This window comes from Rattus norvegicus, chromosome 16 (assembly GCF_036323735.1).
Source record: "Rattus norvegicus strain BN/NHsdMcwi chromosome 16, GRCr8, whole genome shotgun sequence".
Taxonomy (NCBI): Eukaryota; Metazoa; Chordata; class Mammalia; order Rodentia; family Muridae; genus Rattus; species Rattus norvegicus.
The window spans coordinates 23,136,747-23,147,129 of record NC_086034.1 but is presented as its reverse complement, the minus strand read 5'-3'; positions in this window follow the sequence as shown (position 1 = coordinate 23,147,129).

Genomic DNA, 10,383 nt, shown 5'->3' with positions numbered 1-10,383 from the left:
GCATCCTGTATTTTATGGGCTGCCTCCTGAGAGGGAGGGGTCATGCTTACCTTCCTTTTCACTGAGCCCCACTGGATTGCATTCCTATTTAGGGCTCCTAGGCATAAGAGGCCTGTATAACTAAAGAGAGCCAATCCTAGGCCTTCTATAAGAAAACATAATCATTGAATTAAGTCATAAATACTTTTCCAATGTTTCTTTTAGAGCCCATCTATTCAGCACTTTAACATGTTTAAGTTAAAGAAATTACATTTTTTTATATCATTAAATTGATTAGATTTATATGTAGAAGATTTTGCTGCTGTGCATTTTCTATGCAGTATGTGTGATAGAATTCAGTACTGGTTCCCCTGGAATTGGAGTTACAGATAGTTGTGAGTGACCAGCAATGTGCTAGCAATTAAAACTGAGAGCTCTACAGTCAAAACTAGAACTCTTAACAGCCCATCCATCTCTAAAGGTATATATATATATATATATCTCAACATGGTAAATTTTATCATAAAATCTTATGAAATTTCAATACATTGTCTAGTTTATGTAAAAAAAAATTCACTAAGAACATTTTACTCTAATATGACCTGTGTTTGCAGATGGGTCAAAGACATTTTGAATTGGATCTATGACCCTGAACCCCAGTACTCACATTGTGTACATGTGTACATCTTGTTTGTGCATTGATCCACATATGAAAGATAGAGACTGATATTGTCTTTCTCTCACTTTACCCCCCACACGTGGATTACTGTGTTTGGGCCAAAGGACAATGCCACTTGACAGTTCTGTTCTGCTATACTGTGGGTTCTAGGGACTGAATACAGACCATCAACCCTCATTTTCGTTCCACCCCTGGTCCCTCCATTTTGGAGACTGTTCACTCACTCAAATCCCTAGTGTGTTTGATTTTCTGTCTTGGAGCAAAATTATCTTCATACTTGCAGGAAAGTAAGCTTTGGGGATCCCATTATACCCACATCTGCAATGAGGTTTTCAGGACAAGTGTTTTGCCAATTGAGTTTTACCAAGCACCCCAGTCTCTATCCCTTATTTCCTATTTTTAGGCTGTACTAGCTTAGGAAGGAGAACCAGTAGCACAGTAGTAGACATTCCATTGTCCACATGCTTCTTGATCATCTTGTAGTTCTAAAGGCTTAATTAATTAGTCTTTAAGCTGCAGTTTCATATAAATAATAAATTATGCATTCTAATTCCAAAATATTCCTCTGTTTATTGAACATATTCTTTAAATACTCCGACTTGATGAACTGGAATTTTTCATTCTGTCAGTCCATTTACTCCCCACATGTAACTTCCCACATGTACTGTGTAGAATCCCCATTCTACTATTTCTCAAGATTGTCCCATTCTTACACCTTTTTGTTTCTTTAGCCAGTCAAGATCCTTACACTTCATAAATTTAAATATTATGAAATGAACCCTGGTCTTTGGGACCCTCATTTCATTTTGCTTAAACCATTTTGAATCTAAAATCCAGGAGCTGGGGTGCCATTGTTTCTCACCTCATAGTGATATTTACCAATTTTGGTGTAAGTCCAGGCACACACTGACCATTTTACCATAAAGCGTGAAGTCCTGCTTTGCTACCTTTTAGTCCCTGTGTTACCATTGATACTGTATCTATTACCTAAGAAGCATGTTGTGATCCTGATGGAAGCAAATACAGAAACATTACTCCTGGGCATAAAAAATGAAATTTGGAAATGAAAAAAAAATCAAAGTACTAGTGACTGGGGGTTTCCTTGTTCATTTGTTGGTAAGAATTTACATAGATACACGTGGTCTGAAAACTGCATCAGTGGGTCATGTCTACATTGTGTCAATCATCCAGCCTAAGACCCACAGCCTGTCACTCATCCACAAGACACACAGCTTATCAAAAAATCTGTCCGCAAACCCTCCATAGTCTGTCAATTATCCATAGGGAAATCCCACAGCCTGGCAATCATCAATAAGAATTGCCTAAGTCCTGTCAATCATCCACTGGAAACCTCCTTGTCCTGTCAGTCATCTACAAGCAACTCTCAACTCTCTGTCATCCAGAAGAAATTTTCACAGCCTGTCAATCACGCATAAAAAATAGCCATAGTCTGTTAATCATCCACAGGTCATGTCCACAAGCTTACATACAAACCTTACATGGAGATCTGTAACTTGTAAGAGTGTTGAGTGAGGGTACAACCTCAGAGAGAGAGACAGAGAATGGGATAGGGGAGGCACACAAGAATCAGTGGAGGTTATGAATCATAGCCTTGGGGATACAGAACCTGGGGTGACTGGCTCTTCTAGCTACACAGCAAGCCCACTGGAGCAATTCGAACATCGACCCAACCACAAAACTTTACATCCAATTTTTTTCCTGTCTACAGTCAATGAAGGAACAGGGCTGGAGTGTAGAGGGCCGCAATAACATTCGCCACCACAAGATGGCGCGGGCCTCCGCCGCGCCAGCCGACTTCCTTTCAGGAAGTTAACTGTGTGTGCATGTGCAAGAGTGCCTTCGTGCCAGGTCTTTGCCCACTCCGGGGTGTGCCTAATGAGATCTTGGGTAAGCGACCAATCAGGTGTGGATGTGCCGCGCTAGGGTGTATATAAGCCGCGCCCTGCCGGCGTCCCGGGCCTCTCCTTAAGATTCAAAAAATGTTTAGCTGCAGTAAGAATTCGTGTGTTCCCATGTATTCTTGCTGGCGAGCTCGCGCGGGACACTGGAGGAGAGACTGAGGGAAAAGCCAACCACTAGCCTACCCAACTTGAAACCCATCACATTGTCAAGCAACAGTCCCTGACACTATTAATGATATCCTGTTATGCTTGCAGACAGAGTCTAGCATAGGCTGTCCCATGAGAGGGTTCACCCAGAAGCTGACTTAGATGAACACTCCCAGCTAAAATTGGATGGATCTTGAAGACTGTCATGGAAAAATAAGTGGAAGGATTGCAGTCCCTCAGACGATAAGAACGCCACAGGAAGACTAACGAAATCAACTGACCTGGACTCTTAGGGCTCTTAGAGACTGAACCACCAACCAAAGAACATACAGAGGCTGGTCCTAAGCCTCAACACACATAGGTAGGAGATGTGCAGCTTGATCTTTGTGTGAGTCCCAAACAATTACAGCATGGGTTATCCTAAAGGATGTTGCCTGTATGCAGAATAGGTTCTTTTTTTTTTTTTTTTTTTTTTTTTTTTATTAACTTGAGTATTTCTTATATACATTTCGAGTGTTATTCCCTTTCCTGGTATCCGGGCAAGCATCCCCCTCCCCATTCCCCTTCCTTATGGGTGTTCCCCTCCCAACCTTCCCCCCATTGCCGCCCTCCCCCCACCAGTCTAGTTCACTGGGGGTTCAGTCTTAGCAGGACCCAGGGCTTCCCCTTCCACTGGTGCTCTTACTAGGATATTCATTGCTACCTCTCCCTTCCCTACAATCTTAGTGTTGTTCTTGATGGTGACAATTACTTAAGTATGAATATTAAAATGATATTAAATGATTTGAAAAACTCAGAGACAAATATTTAGAAAGCTTATGACACAGGAAATACGGAGACTGTTCCAACACAACAAAAGAACAGCAGTACCAGGATTACTACATAGTTCAGTAGTTCAGTTCGTGAGTCATGAACCAAGACAAAGAATAAGCTAGATCAGCTGTTGGTCCACTTCAGTATTTTTTATTTTGACACAGTTTGCCACTGAATTAAAGGTCATGTGTGTCATTGGCAAATGTTCTACCATGAATAAACACCCCCAGTCCCTGAGTCTGAAATTTTATAATTTCTGACTCTAAAAATGACAGCATAAGCCACATGTTTAGAATTATACATACATAATCACAGGTAATAAATAGTGTTTCCTAATGATCTGTTTGAGTTTTGAAATGTCCAATGCAGCAGAAAACTATCTTTTGCTAGGAGGTTTTTCTGTAAACTTTCATCCTGTAATGAACCAGCAATGTTCTTGATACTGCAGTCCAAGACATTTTTTTGTCATATTTCAGATGGAGCTTTCAATGTGGATATATAAATAGTTCATTTCCTTCCACATATTCTGGTATTGTAGAATTATAAATCTTGTCCTAGACTTTGTTAATGTTTAGCTCTACAAAATGATCTTACAAAGCTATATTCCTTTCCATATGAAATAAAATTGTTTATGCTGAAATTCCCTGTTTAGTACACATGTTTACCTATTGTTTATGTTGAGCCATTATTTCCAGACAACAGATCTGTGCTTTAAGGTGAGCCTTTCTAGAGAGAGCTCACTCTCATTTCAAAACTTTAATGCTCTTTGAAATATTTAATTTTATTTTTTCTTATTCACTTTACATCAAACTCACTGACCCTGTCTCAGTCTCCCTATTCTACAGTCCTTTCCGGTTCCCCTTCCCCTTCACCTCTGAGCAGTCATGGATCCCCTATATATCCCCACACCCAGGCACTTCAAGTCTCTGCAAGGGTAGACACTTCCTCTCTCTCCAAGGTCAGACAAGGCAGCTCAGCTAGAAGGAGGTATCCCATGTATAAGGAACAGTTTTTGATAGGCCCCATCCCAGTTGACTGGGACCTATAAGAAAATCCAGCTACTCTTCTGCTACATATGAGTGGGAAGGTGTGAGTCCAGCCCGTGTATTTTCTGTGGTTGGTGGTTCAGTCTCTGAGAGCCCCAGGTGTCCAGGTTATTTCACTCTGTTGTTTGTCCTCTGGAGTTCTTATCTCCTTGCAGACCTGGAATCTTTCCTCCTAGTGTTCCCTAAGAGTCTAATGCCATACATCCCTGAGCAAGGCAAATCTTGTCATTAGAGTTTTTAAGTGGGAGGAAGGGAGGGAGGGAGGGAGGGAGGGAGGGAGGGAGGGAGGGAGGGAGGGAGGGAGGAAGGGAGGGAAAGAGGGAAAGATTGTGTGTATGCTTTCTCGAGCCTTTTAGTTTGTGCTCTATTTAAAACTTAACCATGCCTCATGTTTTCTCTTGTGAAATTCGGGAGGATACCAGTCAATAATCATAATCATTTGCTGAAAAATGAATTAAAGATTATTTGCCTAGACCTGTAGTTCCATGAATTACATCCCAGACTGTGGGAGGTAGGAGACACACAGACCTTTGTGAGTTAAGTCCAACATGGTCTATGGGGTGGGTTTCAGACCAGCATGGCTACATAGTGAGATCCGGTTTCAAAAAAGAATGTTTGTAAACATCTAAACTAAGACACAGGGGACTCAAATATAAAGGGCTTCAAATGCTCGCTAAATGTTTTTCTTATGAATAGTACGATAACCATAACTTTAAAATCTATGCCACAGTGCAAGAAGACCAGCACATAAAAAAAAAAGTGAAGCATGTCAGATTTAACAAAGGTAAGATTTTTATATCATATATAAATTTACTATATTGTAGCTGGTCTTATTCACCCTAGATAAAATAGTGCAGACATTTTAGCTCCTCTCCTACTGTGACCACACAAGGCAGCCCAGCTAGCAGAAAGGAATCCAAATGTGAACAGAATGTGAACCTGCCCTCAGTTCAGTAAACCAGGAGTCCACATGAAGAGCACATGAAGCTGCACATCTGCTACCTGTGAATATGGGGTCTATGTGCAGCCTTGCGTGCTCTTTGATTGGTGGTTCAGTCCCTGTGAGCCCTCATGGTCCCCTGTTGGTTAATCTGTAGGTTTTCTTGTTGTGTTTCTGAACCTTCAATGGCACTGTCCTCCTTTGAATTCAATATCCTTCACCCAACTCTTTCACAAGATGCCCCAACCTCCACCTGATATTTATTTGGCTGTGGGTGTGCACATCTGTTTCTATCCAGGGCTTGATGAAGACTCTCAGAACAATTAGCCAAGGTTTCTGTCTGCAAGCATAGCAAAATATCATTAATGGAGTCAAAGATTGGCTCTCTTCCACAGGGTGGGTCTCAAGTTGGTCCAGTTATTGGTTTGGTATCTCCTTAATGTCCGTTCCATTTTAACCTGCCTATCTTGCTGGTAGGATAAATTTTGGGTTGATGTTTTTCTAAGTGCTTTGGTGTTCTCCTCCTTCTCCTGGAAGTCTCCCCTGTGTACAGAAGATGACCACTGAAAGCTGCATATCACCTGCTGCTAGTAGGCTCCGCGAGTCTCAGCTCCATAGATAGACTGCTAAGAGCCCCCATGGTTCCTGGTCTTTGTTTCACGATAGAGATGCCTCTCCACTGGTATCTTCTGTCCCAGCTCCCACACCACACCTGCTCTGCACCTTAGTTCCCCTCCCCATCTCCCACAAATTTCCCTCCCTCAATTGAATCCTGATATCTATTTCATTTTCTCTCCTGAGTGAGATTCACGCATCTTCCCTTGGGCCCTCATTACTTAGCTTCTTTAGGTCTGTGCACTGTGGCCTGGTTATTCTGTAATTTATGGCTGCTAAGGTCCTCACCTTTAAGTGAGTACATACCATGCCTGTCCTTCTCGGTTTCAGTTACCTCATCCATTATGATGTTTGCCAATCCCATCCATTCTTAATTTTTAGAAAAAAAAAACTGTCAAGTTCCTTTTCAAAGGGGGTTGTAAATGTGTCCTCCCACCAACAATGGAGGAGTGTTTCCTTTGCTCAATATCCTTGCCAGCATGTGCTGTCACTTGTGTTTTCTATTTTAGCCATTCTGACTGGGGTAGGATGGAATCTAAGAGTTCTTTTTATTTGCATTCAGTGATGACTGAAGACTGAACATTTACTATTTCTCTGCCTCCTGAGATTCCTCTGTTGAGAATTCTCCATCTACCACTTTACCTCACTTTCCAATTGGTTTATTGGTGTCTAACTCCTTGGGTTTTTATATATAATTTGACCATTATTTCTCTTTCAAGTGCAGGACTGGTGAAGATCTTTTCCCAATGCGTAGGCTTCTGTTTTGTCCTTTAATGGTTTCCTTTGCTTTACAGAAGGTTTTCAGTTTCATGAGTCCCCATTTATCAGTTGTTGGTCTTAGAGGCTGGGACATTGGTGTTCTGTTTAGGAAATTGTCTACTGTACTAATGTTCCAAGGATATTAATGTTTCTGCTTCAATGCTGAGGTCTTTCATCCATGTGAACTTGAGTTTTGTGCAGGGTGATAAATACTCATCTATTTGCATTCTTCTTCATGCAGACATCCAGTTACACCTGCATCATTTGTTGAAGATACTTTCATTTTTCCCCCATTGTATGGTTTTGCCTTCTTTGTCATAATCATGTGTTGGTAGATATGTGTGTCTTTTCTTTGATTTGATTCCACCTATCAACTTTTTGTTTCTGTACTAATTCTATACAACTTTTGTTATGATTGCTTTGTGATATGTCTTGAGATCAGGGATGGTGATACCTCCAAGAATTATTTTATTATTCAAGATCTATATCTATATCGATATCTAACTCTATCTATCTATCTATCTATCTATCTATCTATGTCTTAGCGATCTTGGGTTTTTTTTTTTGAAAGAATTGCTCTTTCAAGGTCTGTAAATAACTGTCTTGCAATTTTGATGGGAAGTGCAGTGAATGTGATGATGCTTTTTATAAGATGGCCATTTTCCCCTTGTTAATCCTATCCATCTGTAGCATAGGAGACCTTTCCATCTTCAGATGTCCTGTTAATTCCTTTTTCAGAGACATAATGTTTTTGACAGACAGGACTTTAAGTAGCTTGATTAGAGTTGTACTGGGCTATTTAATGTTCCCTGTGGTTACTGTGAAGGGTTTTGCTTGGCTAAATTTTTTCTTATCTCTTTTAACTATTGTATGAGGGAGGGCTGCTGGTTTTCAGAGTTAATCTTGTATCCAGACACTTTTCTGTAAGGGTTTATCACCTTTGGTGTAGGTGTACTTTGGTAGATTTTGCGAGGTCTCCTTTGTATGTGGGCAGCTTTGCTTACTCTCTGGTTTTAAGTTTCTCTGCATTTAAGTTGTTATTGTCTATTGGCTGGTTTAGGTATGCAAATTTGATCACTGAGGTCTCTAAGACTTTTAACATGAAGGGGTGTTTGTTTTTATATGGCTTTATCAGCATCTAATGTGATGATCAAGTAAAATTTTTCCATAACCCCACCCCTACCAGCTGCAGCTATCCATTCATTTTCATGGCTGTCAAGCCATCTCCTCTGTATCTCCCCAGACCCGATCCTGAAACACTCAATTGTCCCAAATTTACCCACTCCCACCTAGTTCCTTCCTTCCTCTGCCTCCTCTGACTATTTTACAGTATGTTCTAAGTTAGATTCAAAATCCTCTCTTGGTTCTTTCTTGCTCATCTTCTTTCGGTCCTGAGTATAGTAGTGATATCCTGTACTTTATTGCTAATATCCACTTAGAAGTGAGTATACACCATCCATGTCTTTTGGGTCTGGGTTATGTCACTCAGGAAGATACTCTCAAGTTCTATTCATTCACCAGCAAAATTCATTATCTTTGTCCTTAGTAGGTGAATGGTATCCCACATTGTCTTTTTTCATTTTAAAAATTTATTTTTTTAAGATTTATTTTATTTATATGAGTACACTGTAGCTGTCTTCAGACACACAGAAGAGGGCATCGGATCCCATTTCAGATGGTTATGAGCCACAATGTGGTTGCTGGGAATCAAACTCAGGACCTCTGGAAGAGCAGACAGTGCTCTTAACTGCTGAGCCAACTCTCCAGCCCATAGCAGCCTTATTTATAATAGCCAGAAGCTGGAAAGAACCCAGATGCCCTTCAACAGAGGAATGGATACAGAAAATGTGGTACATCTACACAATGGAATATTACTTACCTATCAAAAACAATGCCTTTATGAAATTCATAGCAAAGCTACTAGAACATAGTTTAAGATGTGGTTCTTTGGTATCGTGTGACATCTTTCTGACTACACCCAGGAGAGTTATAGCTGGCCCTGGAGGTAGAACTATTCTCAGTTTTCTGAGAAACCACCCAATTGATATCCAGTTATTGTTGACACCCACCAGTGATGGAGTAGACTTCCCTTTGCTCCACATCCTGCCAGCATTTACTCTCACTTGAGTTTGTCACCTTGTTTTGTGATGGGTGTCAAATCACATGTCAGTGGGTTTGAGTAAGCAGCCCTTGGTTTTGTTCTCTGTATTGTTTGCCATGTTTCTATGTTTAATTTTCATACCATCTTCTCTTGAGCCTGTTTGCTTCTTTTTTTCAATATTTCAGATTTGATGTTTAGCTGCTTTTATGAAATTGCTCCATTTTATGAAGGGACATAGTGCTATGAACTTTCCTTTTGCACTGCTTTTATTGTGTTCCCTAAGTTGGGATGTTTTGTGCCTTCATTTTCATTGAATTCTAGAAAGTCTTCGATTTCTTCTTGCACCAGTGGTCACTGAGCATAGCATTGTTCAGTTTCTATCAGATTGTATGCTTTCTGTTGTTTTCTTGTTGATGTAGTCCAGCTTTAGTCCATGGTGACCTTATTAGATGCAAGAGTTTTTTGGGGGGATTGTTGTTGGTTCTTTTTTTCCCTTTTCTTTTATCTGTTGATGTAGATCTGTATCTATATATGTTCAATTTTGGAGAACATTCCATGAGATGCTGAGACGGTACATATTTTTTATTTGTGTGAAAGGTTCTGTAGATATCTGTTAGGTCCATTTGGTACATGCCATCTATGAGTTGCATAATTTTTCAGTTTAGTTTCTCTTTTGGTGACATGTCCTTTGGTCATAATAGTGATAATATGTAGTTGATGCCCCCTACTCTTAATTTGTGAGGTTTGAGGTGTGGTTTAAGCTTTAGCCAAATTAGTAAATGTTTCTTTTATGAAGCAGGATGCCCTTGCATCTCAGGCATTGTTCAGAATTGAGACATCATGTTGGTGTATTTTCCTTTGATTTGTATGCAGTGTCCTTTCCCATCTCTTTTGATTATTTCTGATCGAAGGTCTATTTTACCAGTTATTAGATTGACTGCTTCAGCTTGTGTCTTGGGTCCATTTGCTTTTCAGTCCTTTGGTTCAGCCCTTTATTTTGTGGTAGTTTTTATCTTTGTGGCTGAGTTCCGTTTCGATATGCAACAGAACGATAGATTCTGTTTATACATCTGCTCTCTTAGACCCTGTCTTTTTGTTTGGCAAGTGAATCTGTTCCTGTTCAGAGGTATTAATGACTAACGATTGCTTTTACTTATTATTTTGATGTTGGTTTGCATGTCTTTCTCTTCTATTGGTTTTGCTGTGTGATTATTAATTTCTTCTGTTTTGTTGAGTTCAGTTACTCTACTTGTCTTGGAGTTTTGCTTGTAGCATCCCTGGTAGGTATGGATTAGTAGAAAGATATAGTTTGTATTTGGTTTTGTCACAAAATATCTTTTTACTCCATGTATGTTGTTTGAAAATTTTGTTAAGTGTTGTAG